At 36.9% G+C, this 23,728-nt stretch overlaps 1 protein-coding gene across 2 annotated transcripts in view; it reads right to left on the minus strand.

The window, feature by feature from the left end:
• Nucleotides 1–23,728, minus strand: part of ADAMTSL1 (ADAMTS like 1) — an 882,039-nt gene that overhangs the window by 449,998 nt on the left and 408,313 nt on the right. The window lies entirely within an intron of this gene.

The following is a 23,728-nucleotide window of genomic DNA, read 5'->3' on the forward strand; positions in this document are numbered from 1 at the left end:
AATTATAAGAGCTAGATCAATATTAATATACAAATAGTACATATAGAACCAATACATGCGCTTCTTAGGGCCTCTCTTTAGGAATGTGCTGAGTTCTGATGCATATACTTTAAAACTGATCAAGTGAACTAAAAGAGGGTTTGAAAATGTGACAGAATGATTAAACCTTGCCAATTAAGATCGTCACAGCATAAAGGCCTATTTTTGTGTAGGGAGCACAATTTTTAAGTAAAAACCTGTATTCTATTTGCACTAAACAATGTTAAAACTGACAACTGCAGTGGAATAGATTTGGGTTCCACGAGTAATAACAAACTCCAAGGAGTACTAACAAAGCCAGAATCTAATTTTGTGTTGGGCTAGTCCAGGGACTAACCGTAACATTCCAGGATCAGTCAACCCTTTGACCACTTCCACGTTGAGTGAAGTTTTTTCGGCCACAAGAACCAACTGTTGTAGCATCACCTGAGATGGTAGAAGGCAGAAGCACTGAGAAGCAGGCCCGCCCCTTAACCAGAAGGACAGGAGTGCCTTCAGGACGAAGGACAATCTTGCCCACCTCATGCGATCTAGTAGATGACCTAGGAAAGTCCATCCAAGAGGCAAGATCCAGCCTTAGAAATTGTCAGCCTCAAAGGTCTGATTCAAATGCTGATTAGCATCAAAGATTTCCTTCTAGAGAAAGGCCAGTATAAAAGGGCATCATTTCAGAGACAGAAGACAAGTTTATTGGGATCTTGCATTTCCTCTTTCAGGTATATGTGATCTCTACAGAGAAATGGAACATTTGTAAATTTTAGTGTAGCTTCTGGCATACTACACTCATTCAAAGGCATCTGTGTCATACACACTAAAAAAATTCTAAACTGTGTCCCATTTAAACCAGGCTAAATGAAGACTAAAGTACACTTGCCTCCCTTGTGCAATTCTAGATACCCAGGCTCAGAGCCCTTTGCTCACTTGCAGTTGAGAAGTAACAAATCTGGGTGAATCCAATTCAGGCTGTAATTTGTTCTAGAACTGCTCCAGAACCTCCAGAAATGATTCTGCATTGCCTCTCCAACTATCCATTTATTTATATTTGCAAATAAAAGCCCTGTCAGAAAATGGGTCCATTTCCATTATGTCACTTTCAGTGCAAATTCCAAAGTCTTTTTTTGAAGAGGAATAGACCTAATCATGAGTCCTCTTATTAAATATTGTTATTGCTCAGTGGATTAATTTCTGAATAAAGCATGGGAATTTAATTCTATCTCGAATGCTATACACCGCAGGTCAAGATGTGGCCTAGTGACAAGCTATCCTCATGTTTTTCATTTCTTTACCTCTAGTGAAAAAAGATAGCATTTAAAGGCACTCCTGGTCAAATGTGTACTTCATGTTTTTAAACCTAAGTAAATTCACTCTGACTTCCTAAGAGTACTATTTTGAAATATAGTTTACAATCTTATTGTTGGGGCACCTGGGTGGCTCAGTGGTTGAGCGTCTGCCTTTGGCTCAGGTCATGATTCCGGGGTCCTGGGATAAAGTCCCACATTGGGCCCCCCACAGGGAGCTGGCTTCTCCCTCTCCCTATGTCTCTGCCTCTCTCTCTGTGTCTCTCATGAATAAATAAATAAAATCTTAAAAAAAATCTTGTTGTTTTTCCATGTGTGCAAGCTGAAATAATCTCACACACCTGGAAGTGGCCTATGGCTAAAGCAGGAGTGACAAGGAAATAAGAGGGAACCACCTTGCAGACCCTCCCTAAAAAATGCACTTTTCACCAGGTTGGTACAGCAAACCTTAGACTAAGTGATAAACAGAATTACTTACAACCAACTTTTCAAAGGCCACGAGTTACTCTTTTTGACAAATCCTGATTCAGTACCATTTTATAGAACAACCACAGTCAACAGACACAGGTCCACATCCTTTTGGTTTGCAGATATTTTTCCCACAGCCCTCTTTATAACTTAACAAAATGGGAAGTTCTCCTTTGGCAAAAAAGCTGATTAAGTGTTCCATTTAATAGTGTAATGTAAAGAATGCTTTCTTTTGCTTCAGACCTGCTGTTCTCATATTGTCTCATGCTGTCTAAAATGGAGATTTGCAAAGCATTTTCTGGGTTGGTTTGCCTTTGTCATGACTATAATCTGGAGATAGAGAATAGATAAAGTCATGTCAAATTTCTTCTCTTTCTTTTTTTTTAAGTTTTTATTTATTTATTTGACAGAGAGATAGCAAGAGAGCACAAGCAGGGGGAACACCAGAGGGAGAGGAAGAAGCAGGCTCCTTGCTGCTTGAGGCTCCACCCCAGGACCCTGAGATCATGACCTGAGCTGAAGGCAGATGCTTAACCAACTGAGCCACCCAGGCACCCCAGTTATTTTGAATTTCTTATCAACTTTCTTATATCTACACTCAAGGCCATTATTTTAGCCTATTGTCTTGAAAATACAAAATGGACTTTCCATGTAAGTTTAAAACAGAATTGTTTGTAACAAATATTTTTCTCTCTCACTCTTTCTCAACCAGTTTCATATCTCGAGAGTGTACTTTTTGCTTTAATAAACTTTCCCACTTGTGTTACTCAACTGCTGTGCTGTGTGTCTATCCTTGAAATCCTTCTCATAAGAAGAACAAGAACCTTTGGTGACTCCTTTGGGTCCTGCTGAGTCGAGGCCTCAGGGCTGGGGTTTCCCCAGTTCACCTGGTAACATTCCCACAAGTATACTGTGAGCACTCTAAGATGGGATATATACATCCCTTGCATATAGCACTTTTCCTGGATTGTTCTAAGTGTTTAGTAAATACTGTCCTGAAATGACTAGCCAAATGTAGATAAAGATAAACCTTGTTCTTGCCTGGAGTAGCATGTGAACCAGGCCAGATGTAGCCTAAAACTGGCAGAGGCAAAAGTTTTCTTCCTATTGGAAAAAAAAAATATTGGAAGTGGTTTGCTATTAGAAAAAGGAAGGAGTCGGGCACCAAGGTGCAGATAGGTTAAAAAAAAAAAAAAGAATAAGAATGAAAGAAGGCTGGTATTTCTCACGTTGATCCATAATTAAGAGGATTAATTTTTTCTTATGCATAGCATCCTTTAAAGTCAAAAATGTGAAAATAAATTTTTTGTATCATTCTACAAGATACATGATGGTTTAATTCAATTAGCCTACTATTTTTTTTTTAAGTTGTAACTTTGTTTTGACAAGTCAACACCAGTAGGCTGAAGGAGAAGCTCAGAATGCAGGGCCAATGATAGAAGTTTCAAAACTAGTGAATAGCAGGGATAACGACAAAAATAATCGGCATGGATCACTGTTGTCAGCATAGTCTTCGGAGTCTTCAGTCACGGTCTCTTTTGCTGAACCACTCTCCCTTTCTAATGAAAGTTCTTTTTAAGAACTAAAGAAAATTGATTTTCAAGATAGAAATGTACTCCTAAACATTGATTTTGGAAGAGGCATGAAGTATTAGGCATGTGAGTAATTCCTCTGCCAATGAATATGATGGCCAGAGAAGCCCATATTTCAATTATTTATATCTGACTTTTTAATTTGGTTGTCTTGCCAGAATTTTCCAAACATTCTCATTCAAGCCATCCAAGGATGACTTTTCTTTTTGGAAATTTGAGTAAAATCCTGCTAGTAATGAAGTTTGGGAAAGAAATGAAATATTTCCAAGAAAATAGTTCTACTTTTGGTAAAGAAAAAGAGAGCTGGGATTTTAAATTTTTTTCTCAAAGAGAGTGTACACTTGTCTAAAGAGCCATCAAGTCAAAACGTCTAGTAAAACTGGTATGTTGAAAGTTTTCAGCAGCCAATTCCAGTATACATACAATGAATTGCTTTCTATTTGTCTTGTGAAGGTAATTCAATTAACATTTCATTAAAATCATAACAGCAATATGTGAAAGAAGTATCTTGTTAGTAGTGCCCAATATAACATTTTGTCCATTGAAATGCAAATCAAGTATTAACATTGAGTCCTGTAAAAATAATGAGCAAGAATAATTTCTCATAGGGAGTTAAGAAAACCACACTCAGGCTGTCTGCTGAAAAAAAAAAAGAACAACTATACTCTGTAACATCTTGTTCAATACTAGTAATTTTAACAACAGAATTCTAGAGTAAGTAAACATAATAAACAACAACATTTAGCAAACTGGTAAAAAGGGTGTTATTACTAATTTAAAAAAATTTTTCTCTGCTGATTTGGTAACAATTACACTGAAAAGGTTTTTAAAATCTGAAAGGGCAAAGAGAGCAGATTTTAAAATATCAGAGTTCTGACAGGGAAAGTATTCAGAAAAATGAGTCTAATGTCAAAAGTGCCAACCATATTTCAGAACCAATAAAATAAATGAGATCCTCATCTGCAGAGCTTGGTTTTGCTGTTATTAATTAGAAATGGTGTGGATCCGCAAGAGACCCAGCTCACTCATGACTGCCAGGAAGAAGGGCTCATGTAGATTACTCATTTTACAGCCAAAGCAATCATTTTCACTAGATGACCCCAACATGGAGCCTATAGTTAACAACTATAAACAAATTAACACCTCCAGTTATCTCGGCATACGTTACGCAACTGTTTATCTTGGAGAGTTCCCTAAGACAGGCTTACTTACATTAGTAAAGGTTAAAGTTCTGTGGGTGCTTCATCGTGAATTTTTTGAGGTTTTTATATATTTATCTGTGTGCTCAAGTGAGCTCCAACCTGTATCCCGAGAAAACATTGGTCCTGAACACAAGTATCTTGGTTTTCCTCCATGGGGAAGTGAGGAAGACTTCTCCTTAGGCGTTCTTGTTGGGAGTTTGTCAACACTTCTGAGAGGATGTTGGCCAGACTCAGTGCAGCTGATTGTTACAGTGTGTGGTTCTTCACTATCACTAACAGGGAGGACTAGCTGCGCTCCAGATGCTTACCATGGGGTAAAGAATCTCATGCTTACTGCTGTGCAGTACATAAGCAAAGGCTGACCGAGGGAAATATGTAGGTTGCCTGAAGGATAGTCTGACAAATTCAGATCACTTTAGACCTCAATACTGCAGACTGCCTTTGCTGATTTATGAAGCCACTTGTCTACACTGAAAACCCCTGTGCATCTCATCACAGAATTCACTGGGCTAGTTGTTGAGATTATTTTGCCCTACATTTCAGTGCTTCATGATTAGAGGAAAAATTACTTTCTAGTCTCCATGCCAGAAATGGTATGTTTATCCTGAGCAATTAAAAAAAATCTCATAGATACTATGAATCATATGAAGATCCCCTCACTCCCCATCTGCATTAGCTGATAGGAAGTCTAGAGCCACATTTGTATCCCAACTCCAAATAGTTAATACACAGGGCATCATGGCAAATATTTTGCTAAATTCTGGCTTAAATTAAGTAATCTAATTTTTAACTTATCTAAACTTCATTACCTACTTATTTATAATTTCTTTTCTCTCACTGCACATATTCCTTTATATTCTTTTTTAAAAGTCCTTTCTGGAACAATTGAACTACTACATATGAATGGAATATCAGAGCTATTGGTGTGAAGAAGAGATTTGTGCCTCTCTGTGGGAGTCTTCAGCTTTATCTGTCTCTAAATATATGCTCTTACAAACTATGTAATGTAAGATTATAATTTCAATTCTTTTTCTAATGGCATTTACTTATTATCCTAATAGTACTATAGTGCTTATCTATGTCTGTATTTGCAAAGTACTCACTAAAAATTAACTCCTGTGTTCAGAAGTTAATATATTGATGAGAATGTATAATGTGAAATAATTTTTATATGAATGGGCTTGTCAAAGTTTTCTCCCTACATATTGCATATACACTACCAAGAACCTAGAACACAGGTGGAACTACAAGAATTATGGATCTCAAATTCCTAACAAGAATTACAGTTCAATTGGCTGAACTAAGTTAGGGTGAAATTATTTCAGTAATTAGAATGTACGGTACCTATTTTGATGAGATAGAAGAGGAAACCACGTCAGGGTTTCCTTATATACCTCAGTACACTTGGTTCAATACTTGATGCTCAATACAAATTTTTAATTTGGTGATTGTATTGAAATTAAGTTATATATGTTAACCAGCTTACATCTAGAAGATACATAGAAAGCAATTCTTGGAATAATTTATTGATGATGATGGTCAATATACAGCCTGGAAGAGGCTTTCAGTAATTACACAAGAAGTTTGAAACTCTGTTCAATTCCTTAAAAAAATAAAAGCAACAAAAGGAAGTAGAGGTGGAAGTGATTGGGGTAAAAAAATCTAAATTGTTTAATGTGTAGAAATATTAATTATAAACTGATTGAAATCAAATACAGGTGCTAACATCTAATGTTATGCAACAAAAAACTGAGATGGAATATTTAACTTCCAAACAGTAGATGGGGATGGAGGGGTGGGAGGGTGGAGAATAATGAAACATAGAAAAAGAAAAAACTGGAAAAGAAGGGGAAAAGAAAAAGAAGAAACAATAAAAAAGTCTGTTCAAATTAATAATGTACAAATAGATATAAATAAGCCATTAATAAAAATAAATGTAAAGACTAGACCTCTTTATTAGGCAGACAAAAATTATTAAATTAGATAAATACAGTAAAATATCAATATCTATTCATAAGAAACATGTAAAACTCAAGAGCATAAAAAGTTGAAAGTGTAGATATGAAAAACTAGTTGGCAAATATTATCCAAAATAAAATAGGCCTACTTATGTTAAACATTAGACAAATTAAACTTAAAGCAAAGAGGATTAATGGGCATAAAGAAAATCAGTGCATACCAAAAAAAGGACAAGTCCTTCAGAAAAACACAGCAATTCTGAATGTATGTAATAATAGAGATTCAAAATCCAGAAAGTAAAAATTTCCCAGAATTATAAGAAAAAATAAAAAAAAAAACTTTAGAGGAAAAATTTTAAAACATGTCATTAAGAGTACTTCAAACAAAAATATTAAAGAGAGAAATTGTAAAAAACCAACTGACATCCCTGCACACACCTGCTAGACTCTGAATAGATCCTTTCAAATCTATATTAAATAGTCACAAAAATGATCATGGAATAAGACTCAAAAAAAAATGCAAAGAATCATTATCATATAGGTAATGCTCTCTGACCATAATGCAATCAAATCCAAAATCAATAATAAAAAAACAACATAAAAAAGATAATATAAAACACATATAAAGTATAACCAAGAAAATACTGAAAATAAGTCAAATGCTTATCAGGGGGAGAATCGATACATATTAATGTATACATTAGAATATTATACTGCAATGAAAAATGTGGACTAGGACTACCTGTGTTGACATAGATAAATTTCAAAAATATGACTTTAAGAGAAAAAAGCAAGTTCTGAATGTAATGTACTAAGTGAAACAATTTAAATAAAATTTAAATTGTATAATGCTACAAATGATCTATAGATACCTATATGTTAGGTAGTAATTTAGAAATGATGTATGAGAATGATCAACACATGATAGCCCCCAGGCGAGGAAGGAAGGGGAACAAGATAACAGAAGTCTGTACAGGTAATTTCAATGATATCATTGCTCTATATCTTTTAAAATGTGTGTCCAATAAATATGGTGAAATAGTAAATCTGAAGAAACTTGAAAGTGGGCACATAGGTGTATGACCATTATATTATTCATTTATGTATATTATGTTTTATCTATGCATTTTATATTTTTAAAATATTTCACAATATAATTATTTTTTATATTGAGTTCTATCCTTACAGGGTTTTCTTTCTTTTTAATTATTTATTTATTTATTTATTTATGATAGTCACAGAGAGAGAGAGGCAGAGACACAGGCGGAGGGAGAAGCAGGCTCCATGCACCGGGAGCCTGATGTGGGATTCGATCCCGGGTCTCCAGGATCGCGCCCTGGGCCAAAGGCAGGCGCCAAACCGCTGCGCCACCCAGGGATCCCAGGGTTTTCTTTCTATATGTTACATTCCAAATATAAAATATGTAATGTGTCCTATGCAAATACATAGAAATGGTACCCTGCTGTAAATGTTACAGAAAATTTTCTTTAGAAATTATTTCTTCATCTACAATATTTCCTGAACATCCTTTCCACATTATTTAAATACATGCCTTCCACATTATTTCTAAGACCTTGGATGCATACCAACAAAATTGCCCTTTTGGACACCTTGATTTTTGCCCATGGAAGCATAGAAAATAGAGGTAACTATGCAATGGAAAGAACTTGGGGCTTCAAAGGAAGGAAAATGAATACTAAAAACATTATTTTAAAGAAATTTGACTCATTATACTCAAGAATAGGTCAGAAAGATTGCTGAGAGGAAGTATGAAATAGTAAAGAAATCCTGTGAAGTTGGTTTAAAGAGGTCTAAAGTGTTAAAATAAAAATATAAAAGAAGGTAAGATGCATGCAGAATACACTATAATCCAAAGGAAAATGCCACAAAGTGAAGAGGAAATGTTGAATTGGGTCAGAAAATGGGCTAAGCTTACAAGAAATAAAGTCAATTTTAGATAAAGTTGGAAAAGGAAGGGAAGGAAAGAATGGAAGAAAGGAAAGAAGGATGGAAGGGAAGGGAGGGAGTGAAGAAGGGAGGAGGGAAGGAAAAAGAAGGAAGGAGGGAAGGAAGGAGGAAAGGGAGGAGGGAAGGAAGAAAGAGGGAGGGAAGGAGGGAGGAAGGAAGGAAGGAAGGGAGGAAGGAAGGAAGGAAGGGAGGGAGGGAGGGAGGCAGGAGGGAGGGAGGAAGGAGGGAGGGAGGAAGGAGGGAGGACGGAAGGGAGGACGGAAGAAGGAAGAGAGGAAGATGAAGGCTTTTATTACATCAGGAAAATGTAAAGATTCACTGAAAAGAGAGAAATATTTCTAAATTTGCATGAGGAAATCTGACAGCAAACTTGTGGGGAGGCACACTGCTACCTTGGAACAGAGAAATAATCTAAACCCGAGTATCCCAGGGTCTTTACTGTGATATAGTCCCTAATTATGCCTGGCTCCAGTAATTACCTCACCACTAACCATCATGGTTGAGAAATCACGGAGGGCTAAAAGGCTGAACCATATCAAATCGAAGATTCAACACTCAGCAATTTGTAATTTTGTTGCCATTATTTTGCAATGGGAGAACCAGTGATCATTTTCCATCAACCAACAGTACATTTTCAACTTTGTTTAAAATAATATTTTTCAGCACTTTTTATCAAACAACTATTTTAGACAATGAATCCTGAAAGAAGACTATTCCTACAACAAAAAAAGAAAGCAGTTCGAACCAAACTAATAATTTTTCACTGATTTTTAAAAAAAAATAGTAGTTAAGCACAGATATTATGAATTAATGGCTTTCGGATACTTGTTTTATTATACATTCTTTGACTTCACTGGCATTTATGTGCTGCCATAAAATTATTATTATCATTCTAGCTTGGAATAGAGAGGATGCAGGTGGGGAAACGCTGCTTGAGAAACAAGAATGAGTAACCGACATTCTCACATCATTTAAAACAAATCCTGCCACCAATTGCCTATAACTCCCTTCCTGCACCATGTGTTGCTAGTTTGGGACTATAAATGTGACAAGCGTATAGTGAAACGTCAGCCAAATACTACTGGAATAGGGAAAACCAACAATTCATTATGTATCGAGAATTTAAAAATTAATTTTGTGCTTTTCAAAAAGATGACTAAAATTTTAAAGGTGGATAACTATTCTTTTCAAAGTTGAAGTTAAAACTTAACATTCATTTTACAGCTAACAAAAGCTTTTGGGACTCTTGTATGAAAAAGGTATTGTAGAAGGAAGGGCTAGAAAGAAGCTTTCTTTTTCTTATTACATATTGTTCAAATTAAAGGTAAATCAACACACAATGCTTTTTTAAAGCAATGTACCTAATTTGTTATTCAAAGTCAATTGAAGGAGTAACATAAAAATAAAGCAAAATCTTTTAAACTCATAAGAAGTAAATTTCTCATTACTTACAGAGAAGACACTTGATTCATTTCACCATGGAATGAGTCATACCATCTTTACCCTCAACTGATAGCTGGCAACACTACATCTTGGAGGCGAATGTGGGAATCTGGATAGATGATAAAGCCAGAGGCCCAGGGAATTTTGTCCAAGAAATACAGGCAAGAGGTCAATTCTGAGGAAGGATTTAGGTGGAAAAGTTGTTGGGTCATATTTCCTCCAGTGGGTAAAAGAGAAAAAGAACTCAGTATCTCTACAATAGCATCACTTAAATGGCTTGCCCTTCCAAATTTTGCCTGCAGCCTCTCCCCATGTGACTATGTACTCCTAAAGGGGAAGATTTATCTCTATATTATCAGTAAGTTTGGCACAATAGGAGGAGTTTAATAAATGACTACTACTGAGTAGATTAAAAAAATTGAGAGATAAAGGTCCAAAGGATAGATTTAGAAGATGTACATGGAGGTGGTTTTCTGCAGAATGGTTTCAAGGAGTGTAGTAAAGGATTCGGAGGTGGTAGAGAAGATGAAGAGAATAAAAGTGCACATCCAGGAAATCTGGAAGCAGCATCAGAACTCTATAAGCTGAATAATGAATGGAGAATGTTTCCCAAGTACAGAAGTGGCTGATAGTGACAAATGGAGCAGAAATACTAAGAGGGAAAACTGGGAAAAATAATCTGATTGGGTTTGACCAGAAGGACAAGAGATATCCAAGTAGATCAGTGGATGGCAGATGTGCTCATAAAATGTCAGGGAGTGAAGGAAGGAGCATGTCCCAGTGGTGGAGGAAATTCATATCTAATGGACATGAGGACATTTGGGGATTCAAGTATCTTCCTGTAAGACTTCCTGGCAAACAATGAATGAGATGAAGTCACTGATGGAGGAAGGAGCCCACATTACTTAAGTATTATTTATCATGATCAAGTACCAAGCATTTGGTAACATAAAGCCCTACTACTCAAAGTGTGGGCCACAGAGCAGCAGTACCCACACAATGGGAAATATGTTGGAAATGCAGAATCTAGAGCATCTAGACATCTAGACATCTAGAGCTGTTGAGTCAGCTCTGCATTTAGCCCAGGTGATTCATACCCACACTTTTTTCAGGAGCATGGATTTAAATTTGCATAGAAAGATATTCAGCCATATGGAAATGCAGTTTTCTTAATTGCTCCATACCTGAACTCAGCCTCATCACAAGCTTTGAAATTCCCTCCAATGGCAACAATGACTACTTTACATGTGTCACTTCTAGTTGAGACAGCATCATTCTGTTGAAAACAGCTTTCTGCGACAAATATTTTGTTAATTCAAGATTCAACCTTAGTCCAATGGGACAATCAGGGCAGTTCCACTGCCTCAGAAGTCTCATATCTGTTATTTATTGCTAAGTGACAAATGACCCTGGCACTCAGTGACTTAAAAATAGCTATCACTTTCTACAATTTTCTGATAATTTTCTGGGTCAATTGGGCAGTTCTGGCTGAGGCTGGCTTGACCGATCTCCATGGCCAACTAATGGCTGTAAGGTCAGAGAAACACTTCTCTCTCATGGGCCTAGCTCTTGCCAACAAAAATCAGAATTTCAATATGTAGTCAAACATGTAGTCAAAGTAGAAAAAGTCTTTATTCTGGCATGGTTATGCCCTCTTGTGTATGGTCATGTCCTCTCATCAGCCCTCCCCAGCACTCTCTCTACAGCCAAGAGCATTTGGTACAGAAAGTTCCCTGATGAGTGAGGGAAAGACAATGGATTGAAGAAAGTATGGAAGAACAGCAACATTTTTGATATTTAAATATATTCATTGCATTTGTAACTTAAGTTATTTAATGCTCATACACACAGAAAAAGTCTACAACTCTGTATTACAGGCAAACCAAGCTCATCCCCCTGTATTTATGTAACTTCCCACAGGGATAGTAGGTACATGGTGGGCCCAGAAATGGAATCTTTTCTAGCTGTCCCTTCCTACCTCATTTAAAGAAATGTGTAAGGATAGAGCACAGCATTCTCATTCCATATTCACCATCAGCTATGCTCTCTTCCCTGAGATGCTATTTCCAGTATACGCCTATTGCAGCTTTCACATCTCCCTCTGTGTTTTTGCCATCCTTCTATTTGGCATCAAATTGTCCTTTGGAAATCCATCCAACAAAGACAGTCAGTCTGGAAGAGCTGTGTTATTATGTACATCATTCATCATAAACTAGAACTTTTTTAGTGGGGACCTCTTCTCAATAGATGTTCAGCAAGGCTGGGAGGTAATTTCAAGGAAACCATAAGAAGTACCCTGTGATGTTGTTCATAATCCAATCTTGCACTTATTCAGGATATATCCTGAAGCTCTGGTCTCCTTCCTGCCATTAACGTATCCCTAAACAGGCTTTGGGTTTATGGCTCCTTTGTTTCTTTGGAGATAGTGATATTTCTTTCCTTTCTGTACTGTGAGATTCCATGTGCCTGTAGAGGTTCTCCAAAACAAACATTCCTCCTACTCTTCCCAATCTAAAGCAGCTCTTGCTATTAAAAAAGAAAAAAAGTCATCTTACCACAGTTGAGAGGGAAAGTAGCTAAATTTAGACATGAGTTTAGAGTCATCTCTCCTGCCAAGATTCTGGCAAAATTAAAATTTCCAACCAATTCTGAATTAGAAAGTCATATGTAAGAAGCCCAAGATATGTGGCAGGTAACTGGTAATGTGAGCATTACTGGAGTTCACAGCAGGAAGGTGTCTTCTTCATAAGGTTTTTCAAGACAACAGATCTCTGTATCTGAGCTACCCTTGCCAGCCTTGAAAACACATGCATAATCATGGAAAGGTCTTCATTGTAAGAGCTGATCATTTTCCAAGCCACTTTGCAAGGAAGAGCAAAACTACCTGCCACCTGTCAAATTTCTCTAGTGGCTGAGAATCTACACAATCATTGCATGAATCTGGTTTATCGCCTTTGTACGCCAGCAGTCATTGAAAAAGCAGAAGCCTTCAGGAAGGAGCCAAGATATAGTACAGGAAAAATATTTCATTGAGCTGTCTAGAAACAGTATTTTACAGGCTATGGAAGGGAAAAAGGAAACAACTAAAACCACTACATTTTAAATAAAAGGTGCAAACATTGATGTTTTTTCTTTCATCCTTTGGCTGTCTTTAAAATGGTCCTTACCGATTATGGTAAAATACTTCACCAGGAGAATGGGAAGAGAGTCAAAATCCAATTCTCTCCTCCCCTGCTCCAAATAAGCTCTCAGTGATATACAGTTTTTTAAATGGGCTCAGTTTCTTTCCCCTCTTCCTTACAGAGCCAATGACACCATGGCCCCTCATCAAGTATAAATTACAGATTTCTGCATGCATTTCATTAAAGGAAACTTCTCATTCTCTGTGGACGTGAAGAACATTTTTTCTTTGGCCCTGTCCTCCCACTATTACCAGACAGCATGAAGTAGAGGAATCAGAATGTCCTGGGTTCAAATATGGCTCTGTTCCGAATAGGCATGTGACCTTGAGTAAGAACCTGAAATTGTCCAAGTTCCAACTTCATAATTTATAAAACAGGGCTAATAGAACTAAGCATAAAATATCCCAAATAGGACCTGGCACAAAGTAAGTACTAAATAGTTGGTAGCTGTTATTAGTACTACTATTGTACCTTACAAAAACTGATACAAAGACTTAATAATTTTTCACAACAGAAACAAATCTTTAAACTTGAGGGAAAAGATAAATGGGCAAAACAAAATAATAATTTATGAGTTAGCCTAAGTATCTTCTTCCCCATCTTTTTTACATATTAAAACCACTTATGTGAAGGAGGTCTAATTTGTCTTGGGTCAGCCAATGGCCTACAGGCCAGGCACTAGAGAGTCTAACCACGTTAAACTCAGTGTAAGCTTTCATTATTTGAGTCAAACATATGAAGATTATCATTTCACTCAAATTATTTCCCCCCATTCAAATGCATTCCAGTTGCATGATTTCAGTCAGGAGGAGAACTGAGTGGTCTAGAGAAAACAAGAGAAAACCAAATAAATACTTAAATATGCTAGCACACCTTATGGGACAAAGGAGCTGGATGAGCAGGAACCACATGCTGTCCACATGAGTTTCCCATCAAGTCCGATGGGGATGTTGTTCTCTGTTTCAGAACAAAGGGTTCTCCTTGGTAGAAACGGGCAACCTCTCTCACTCCATTTTGCAACGGCTCACGCTGCATTTGTTTGTGGTATGTATTCACCTGAAGCACTGTATTAAGTGAGGAAAATAGGATGGCTAGAAATGGAGGTGAATTCAGCCTTAATGAGAAAAACATGAGAATTCTTTTTTGAAAAAATGAAGCGCTAATATATAAAACGTGAACTCTCCAGATTGACTGAGTCATTTGGAATTTTATTCATGAAAATGTGCGCTTTCTTCCTTCCCCAAGTTTTTCATTAAACTGCTCTTTGCCTCATGTAAAAAGTAGCAACTTTTTATGCTCTTTTCCCAGAAGAGATGACCAGAAGAGTAAAGTCAACAAGTAAAAAATTATTTATAACTCAAAAATAGCTCTTAGGGCTATTGGTGGGGGGATGGAGGAAATGCATACAAAATCTAAATTTGCTTTATAGTATCTATTTAAACTATACACATTCCTTAATTTTCTCATTCCCTTGTTTCCTCAATATTTTTTTATTTCTACGTTTATCTCATTTCTTCTACTCATTCTGCTTCTCTTCCAATCATGACATATCTTCTGTTTTATAAATTGCTTATTCACTCTAATGCTTTCAACTTCTCAGTCTATTACTTACAATGTTGTCTTTTGTAATCCTTCTTCTTCCATATTCTTCTCTCTGAATTCCTATACTAACAAATCAAGGAAAAAGAGAAGCTTCGGGAATGAATAAATGGAGGAAAGGTTGTGACAGAAATAAATAGTGAGCAATCTTAAGACAGATTCAATGGATAAAGAAAGAAAAACATACAAGGGAAAGGAAACAGCAAAGATTAAAAGAAAAATGAGAATAATGCGAAACTAAAGCAATAGTCAGTATTTCTTAACAGCCCCTGGGTACTCCCAAACTTAGCTGTCCCATTCAGTATGTGCTCGATTTCTTTATGTCCGTGGCATGGAAAAACAGGAAGGGACTTTAATGAAAGCATATAATCCTCAACAGGATGGTGGAGTAAAAGAAATGGCCCAAGAACACAAATATGGGCAATGCTGCTCATTTCCTAATTTTCTCACTCACATTTACACCGCCTTATAGTAATTATGCCTTTTCTTTGTTGTCTCATGACAGAGTTTATTTCTTTTCTTGCCTTTAACCCATCTCTCTTTTTCAAATATTTTTTATTTATTTATCCAAGAGAGACAGAGAGAGAGAGAGAGAGAGAGAGAGAGAGAGAGAGAGAGAGGCAGAGACACAGGAAGAGGGAGAAGCAGGCTCCATGCAAGGAGCTGGATGTGGGACTTGATCCCGGGTCTCCAAGATCAGGTCCTGAAGGTGGCGCTAAACCGCTGAGCCACCCAGGCTGCCCCTTTATCCCATCTTTTTATTTTATTTTTATTTTTTTAAAGATTTTATTTATTTATTCATGAGAGATACAGAGAGAGAGAGAAGCAGAGACCCAGACAGAGGGAGAAGCAGGCTCCATGCAGGGAGCCTGATGTGGGACTCGATCCCGGGACTCCAGGATGACGCGCTGGGCTGAAGGCAGGCGCTAAACCACTGAGCCACCCAGGGATCCCTATCCCATCTTTTTAAAAAAATATTTTTATTTTCTCATCCCTCATAAAGTCAATTTTCCCCTTTTCCTATTCTTGAGCTTTCGAGGAAGCCTATGGATTCCTCAGCAGCCCCATCAGCTTCCTCTCCATACTACCCACGGGTGTCCTGTTACTTCATCTTATTCCTACCCAACCCCTCACCCCAATGTCCACCATTCTTACTCCCAGAAGATAATCTTATCTCTTTCTTCACAGAAAAAACTAAAGCCATTGGGTCAGGAGCTCCCTCAAGGACTTGACCCTCTCGTGACCATCTGCCACACCACTTACTTTCTGCTTTTCTCTAGTCAGAGAAATCAAGTGTCCTGCAACCCAAAGCTCATTCCTTCACCTAGACTCTCAATCCCACCCTTCACAAGGACTCTGCTACATCAATTATTTTTACTTCCACTGTGGTCTTGATCCTACTAGCCTTTGTGATGAAAAAAAATTGTGAATATGGGATTGGTTAGAGGGTGACCTGACCAGAGAGGAAGAGGAAGGAAGGGCTTAATGAATAAGAGATGAAGGTGATATACATAATAAAGAACTAGGATGAGATAAAGGGAGGAGAAGAAAGGAAAAAACAATTTTAAGAGGAAAGGTAAAGTAGGGGAGAGTTTTGCTCTGAAGAGGCTGGGTAAGAGATGAGATGACGCTAGGGGTTGATTGAATGTATTTTAGCATCAGAAGAGTCTGGAAAGACACATTTTTTTCTGTTTGGGTGCGTTTCTTTTATTGTGACACAAAACATGAAAATTGTCAGTGTGTGAGATGTGACTTCAATCAAGTTATATCTTCCCGGCTTTAAAATAAAACCAAAACCCAACAAGTAAAAATTTAAAAGCCCCCCCCCCCCCCTTCACTCCTACATCCCTCTCTGGTTATATTGCCAAGATTCTTGAAAGATTTCTTTATTCAAGGTCTCTACTCGCTCACTCTCATTATGCTTTTGAAAAAAACCAGCTCAAAATAGTTACCATTTATTGAGTGTTTACTACGTGCCAGACACCTGAGCTTCATATACAGTACTTCCTTCAGTCCTCAAATAACAGTCCTTGCATTTTAATTTGGCTAAAGACTTCTTCTCTAGGCCAAAGGCAGAGCTAAAAGCAGTCCCTTTCCCTTTAATTTCTGGCCTTACACAGATACTGCAGAGCCAGCAGAGATGCAATCTTTCCTGCCTGTTCCCACCTCTCTTATTTTTAAAATTTTAAAGATTTTATTTATTTATTCATGAAACACACATAGAGATTGAGAGAGAGAGAGAGAGAGAGAGAGAGAGAGAGAGAGAGAGAGAGAGGGGCAGAGACAGAGGGAGAAACAGTCTCCAGGATCACGCCCTGGGCTGAAGGCAGAACTAAACCCCTGAGCCACCTGGGCTGCCCCCACCTCTCTTAGAAAGAGGGAAGAAAGAAGGTGCTTTCCCTCAGGGAAGAGTCATACTCTAGCCAGTCAGGTGACTCATTGCAGATTGAGTGCCATGATGCTGGTAGCTGTACCCCTCTCGGGCTTCAGGATGCTAAGAAATACCTGCCCACTTCATTTCATGAGCACAGGGATGGAATTTATGGCTAGGATGTCCATGCATACCTCGGTATGGCATGAAGTTGGAAAGAGTACTGAATTTAGACCCCCAATTTCTCCCTTGATTCTAGAAGCTCTCCTGTTGGCAATGCTGAGGTGACTAACAGAAGGTTGCATGGGAGCCCAAGAATTAGCGTGCAGATTTCTGACTCTTCTGCTTGCCCCCTCAAGGCAGAGCTAAACCACCCTGTGTATAGATATTATTTTGTGAAGAAAAGGAGGAGAGAACACCTGAAAGGACTGTTGTAAGCTGAAAGGAGATGTTGGGATATTATAAGGTGAGTACAAGTTTCCTCATTATCTATCCAGCAGTGAGGGACTTATTATCAAAGTGAAATGATTTTATAAAATAATACTACATATCTTTTGCATGTATATACTAGGTTGAATTCCAGAACCCACATGAAATGGAAAGCTGTTAGGATGGTGTTTAGAGTAAATTTTCAATAAAGGGCAGCTGAGACAGTTAATTCAGACATATTCCCGTGACATAATGATTAATGATTATTATTCAGGGGAATGGGAGGTTCAACTAAGAGTCATGGGATCCTTGAGTTGGATGGGAATGGATTCTAGAAATAATCCACTTTAATCCTATAATTTTAGAAGTCACAGCAGCAAGTTCCAGAAGACAAAGGATCCCCCCAGGATCATGGGGATATTCCTCAGGCCTTTCCTGACTACCAGGCCACTGTCTCCTGAGGAGCTCCAACATGCTGGGCAGAACTTCATTTATGATGTGCCTCTGGCCCAAGCAAGTGAATAAGTAAGTGAGGTGGTTCTATAGTTTATTACTTTGTCCCATTGTTATTTTTTCTATGGTTATGATTTTATTATGATTTGTCCCATATTTCAATCTGGAATCAGGAAGTGGTTGTGTGTACAGAAAGCATATATTTTAGAGAGCCCCACATGTAAGCAAACCCTTCAATACTGCATTATATCTGTAATAAATGGGAGCAAGCCTTCAATTAAGAGCCAAATCAAAAGACCTTGATGATAGAGTTTAGAATGTTTGTGTGTATGTGTGTGTGTGTGTGTGTTGGTGAACATGCATGTCATATAGGAAAATGAGACTTGTGAAATCTGGAATTTGCATGTGTGGTAGGGAAAGGGTCCTGAACTCGGGGTCTGAAGACCTCCATTCAAGTCTACTACTAAGACCTTCATGCAAGTCTACTACTAAAACCTTGGACCTGGTATTCCTTCTTTCTCTCTCAGTTTTTTCTTAGCAATAAAATATAGACTATTCCTGCTCTACTTCCCATAAGGTGATCATGACAATCACATGAGATATTTACTTGAAAGGGTTTTGTAAGCTGCCACAGCCATTCACATGTACAATGTGATTAATCCAAAAGAGCATGAGCCATGGAATGCTACTTACCCTTCTAATTATCCATTAGTATCCTTCCCTATGTCTCTTCTCTCTTCCTTTGGTGATTATATGTAGTGATTTTCTTGCTGTCACTACTTAGACCTGAGAGCTGTCATCTCAAAGTCAGTTGCCAGATTATTTTATTGTTCTAGATGCTACATTAAAATCAAATCTTATTTTCCTACTTCCATGAAACCAGTTTTATCTCTCTAAATCAGTTCTTGGGGATGTATGATTAACGGATTCTCTATTAACTTTTAAGTTGCTTTCTTGTCCAGGCCTATTCTTGCATTGATAAAAAATTCTCATTGTCTATAACGTATAAACAATTTGCCTATCTTACAATTACCTGGAAACTCTTCCCCACTGTGGCGCCTAATGGTGAGAATGGATCATGTACGTTTAGAGATCTAATATCGAAACTAAGCCCTGATCCCTTGCAGGGAAGAAACTTAGCTTTACTTATACAATATATCCACTCTTTAAGTTCTGGGTTTCATCAAACTGCATGTGGCTCCAGGCAGAAATTTTAAACTAGAGTAAGATTTGCCTCCTCACATTCTAATGCCCACATTTATTTGTGATCATGAAATATGTTTTCTAAAATTCAGAACCTCATATAAAAAATGTTGATAATGTTATTGTGCCATGTATTTCATGATTCTAAAACCTTATAAATTTACTATCCTTTCATGTATAACAATTTATGTTCAAAGAACTACAAAAACCTATCACAACAATAAAAATATTACGCTTCAGCAAACATGTATTTATAAAGCAAATAAAAATACCCAGTAAACCTAAGAGTAACAACTCAGATAATATCAGATTCCATTAAAAGGAAAAACCTCCCTCTTGTGCCTAATGTGTTTTTAAGGTTTGGCAATATATGCAGTTTGCAATGTGATATAAGTTTCAAATGCACTCCACCCTTATTAAAATACCAACTGTCGGAGAAAGACATTTGGCGTATAATCATAAAGTATTATTCTAATGATGGAATGCATGATAGCTGTGCGAAGTTTTATATCAAAAAAGCAAACCTAAATCAAGATCTTTGAACAAGGTCAGAATGGCTAATGCATATACACATAAGGCATAAGAACATGAATCAAAATTCTATGAGAAGAGCAAAGTTAAGGATATTAGTCTGAGACATGTATTGTTTAAAGCAAGTAATTATTTTCTAAATTCTGATAGGTTGTTCCTCAAGTATAGCTAATAAAAAAAGAATTATACATAAAAAATCAATCAAGAATTCCTATAAAAAGCATTCATGTCTTGAGCAATGGTTTTCAAGGTAGCATTTTGTACCAAATAGAATGAATATATGCCAACTTCTATTAAAATGGCTCTATCTAAAATATTTACATTCTAAATATCTCCCTTAAGTCATATGCTAGCTTTATGAATTGACATAATCATTTGATATTACTAAATCTCAATTTCTCCACTTTAAAAAAAAAAGGCAAGAGCAATATCCTTTGTCTCCATCTACATCCATTTGGTTAGAAAATTGTGTCTGCTTCAGACTGGCATTGCTGTATTCAATGTGAAAGTGCTGTGCTTTCTTTAAACTAAAGATATTCTGTAAACACACTTATGTAAGAAATAAACACACCTAGAAAACCCAATAGAGGGAAATATCATAGTATATAGTCTATCATGCATCTTAGATACATAGTAATGATAAATAAAATGAAGACTATAGCAATTTCTGTTACTTACTTTATCAATATGAATATAAAAACTATTATTTATTGAGCTCTCAGCATATATGAGGCACCCTGCTAAGTGCTGTATATGGGCTATATCACTTAATAGAACAACCCTATGACATAGATACTATTACTATATTCATTTTATAGATGTGAAAAGTAAATTTAATTACCTTGCTCAAGAGCTCATGAATAGTAAGTGATAGAGTTGAGAGTTCAACCATGGCAGTCTGATTCAAGAGCCCAAGCTAACCACCTAGTGAATAGAGTATGAACTTTTCTTACAATGTGAACTCTTCCTTAAAACATAATAAATTTAGCAAATTCCTTTTCTATATGAACACTGTGGTTAATTGACCAGTTTCTAGATTATTCTATAACATTACAGTTCCAAATCCTCTCATTGCCCTACTTAGATATTTTTTTCCAAATGAAGAACAGAAACTCTAGAATCAAACTTTTGTTTGGGGTATAAACAAAGTTAATCAAGAGCAAAGCACAAGAAATACATATCAGTTTGAACGATTAGTGAAATATTGCTTTGTGCTTTCCCTGCAACATCTTGGATGAAATTAGTAATACCCTAAGGTCTCAGTAGTAGTTATTTTTTCATCCTGTTCAAAGTCTACAATTTCATTATATCTGTACTAAATTTTATTATATCTGTTGCCTAAATGATCACAGCATGGACTTATACACTGATCTCTAATTGAATCAAATATATTTATCACCCAGAATTTCTTATTGTATCTGCAGGCCTGACCCACCACACAAGGCAGCACGTAGGTGGGCATAAAGAGTATAAACAAACTTTAGAGGCAGCCAATTCTGTACTCCAGCCAATCCTGCCTCTGCGACTTTGAAAGTTGTGAGACACTGGGCAAGTCTCTTAGCCTTTCTGGGTCTCAGTTTCCTCTTGTATAAAATGGTGATGATAAAATCTGCCTAAATAAAATATGGAGAAAAATGGTTCCACTGCTAGATATGTTGTTCCTTGGACCATTCCTCTTGTCATGGACTGCAGGTGTCTCCATAAGGACATACTCCCACACCACAGCAGACAGCATGGGACCAGGAGGCCATACCCCGAGAGCATCACTATGAGCCAACATTGTATAAGTAGCATACTCATGGTGATAGTCCTATCAATGGAAGATTAACTGATGTTTCATATCGATGAGACAGAAATGCATATGATTCATATCTATGCCTACTTCTCTGCCCATCCATCCATCCATCCATCCATCCATCCATCCATCCATTTATTGCCTGGAGTCAAAACATGGCTTTGACACTAACTGTGCAACTCTGTGTCCATGAAAGTTATGTACACTCTTTGTGCCTCAATTTCTGCCTCTGTTCAAACTGGGGAGGGGGATAATAATATAACTCTTGGGGTTATTTTGAGGATTAAGAATTAATACATGTAGGGACGCCTGGGTGGCTCAGTGTTTGGACATATGCCTTCTGCTCAGGGCGTGATCCTGGAATTCCGGGATTGAGTCCCACATTGGGCTCCCTGCATGGAGTCTGCTTCTACCCCTAACTCTGCCTGTGTCTCTGCCTCTCTCTTTCTGTGTCTCTCATGAATAAATAATAAAATCTTAAAAAAAGAATTAATATATATAAAATGCCCAGAACAACAATGGCTGCTACCCTGTAGTTATTCATTAAATTGTTAATATTTTAAAGTCAATAGTAATATTTTAAAATAATGTTTACTATTAGAGATTTAGAAACTGATTCAGGGGCAGCCCCAGTGGCCCAGTGGTTCAGCGCAGCCTTCAGCCCAGGGCGTGATCCTGGAGTCCCACGTCAGGCTCCCTACATGGAGCCTGCTTCTCCCTCTGCCTATGTCTCTCTGCCTCTCACTCTGTGTGTGTGTGTCATGAATAAATAAAATCTTTAACAAAACAACAACAAAAAAAACCTAATCTTTTTTTTTAAAAAGAAACTGATTCAGATATTATAACTTGCCCAGAATTTCACAGCTAGTAAATAACAACCCTACGGCTCCAGCCCAGGTAGGTTTTTTTATGCCAAATTCCATTTCTTCCCATTATGTAATGTCATTTCTCTGAAAAAAGTCCCATCTGCTATTATCTGAAAGATTCACTTTTCCAAACATACTTTCATTCCAATAACTAAGTCATTGTGGTGCATGGTAAATGAATAAGGTTGAACTTCATGCATTCCTGGAGCTGTATGTTAGATGTCTTTCTTAAACAAAATCCTAATTCATATGTTTATAACCCAAATATTATATCTCAATTTTTTTGGTTGTTACCTTTGTCAGCTTGGACATTGGTAGAAATCTTTAAATAAGTACATCGCATTAGTAAGTGAAAAGATAAATATTTTCCGAGTAGAATAAACTAGTGACATTTGAAAATGTCAAAAAACAAGGACTGCTTTTACATGGAAATAGTACCATTTTAATATTCAGTGAATCTAGGGACGGGGACATGTATTCATTCACACTTGAATCAGACAAAGGGAAAAGAGTTGATTATTGATTTTTGTATTTTTTTCACTCTACATGGTTGTCAATTTAAGAGACATCATCAATTTAAAAACACATTTTCTGGAGCTTTTTTTTCTCTGGAGGAGAAAGCACTATACCACAATTAAAACGTGTTAATTATACAATGTCACCAACTTTCTGAAGTTATAATAATGAAAACCCTGTGTGTCTCAGAAACGAGGAAATAGTACGTGATAATACTCAGAATGAATATAAAAATTTTAGTACATAGGAGTAATGAGAAAAGATAATAGAATGGATTTTTAAAAAGAACATGATGAAGTAGGGGACCATAGTGATGATGACTTCAGTCGTGTATATATAAATAATTCATGGAAGTTCAATTTTTTTCCTACCACGAAACACCTATTCAAAACAAAGACAACAAAGTAGGCTATAATCCATATAATTTTGAACTGTCTTATTTCTTGATTGGTTACACTCAAAGAAACTTCACTCTGGCATCCAAAATTAAATAAAAAGGAGTTTACATCATTATTACTATCTCTCAAGAAAAATGCCAAGGGGAAATTATACTCAAAATGCATAGCAATACTCTAAATTGACCTCGATTTTCTCTCTCTCTTTCTCGTTCCTTTCCCACTTTAAGACTCTCAAATTCTTCCTCTAACTCAGTCGAAGTCTTGCCTCTTTCTTCTAATTGCTATTTGCTTTTGCTTATTATTGTGAAATTATCATGCATCCAAAGAATGTATACAATGTGCATATATGATTGAATACAGTTTAAATACTGAACATCTCTGTGTCTCCACTCAGTGTATAGGTTCTGCAAGGTTTTC

The sequence above is a fragment of the Vulpes lagopus genome, chromosome 7 (assembly GCF_018345385.1).
Source record: "Vulpes lagopus strain Blue_001 chromosome 7, ASM1834538v1, whole genome shotgun sequence".
In the NCBI taxonomy this organism is placed as follows: domain Eukaryota; kingdom Metazoa; phylum Chordata; class Mammalia; order Carnivora; family Canidae; genus Vulpes; species Vulpes lagopus.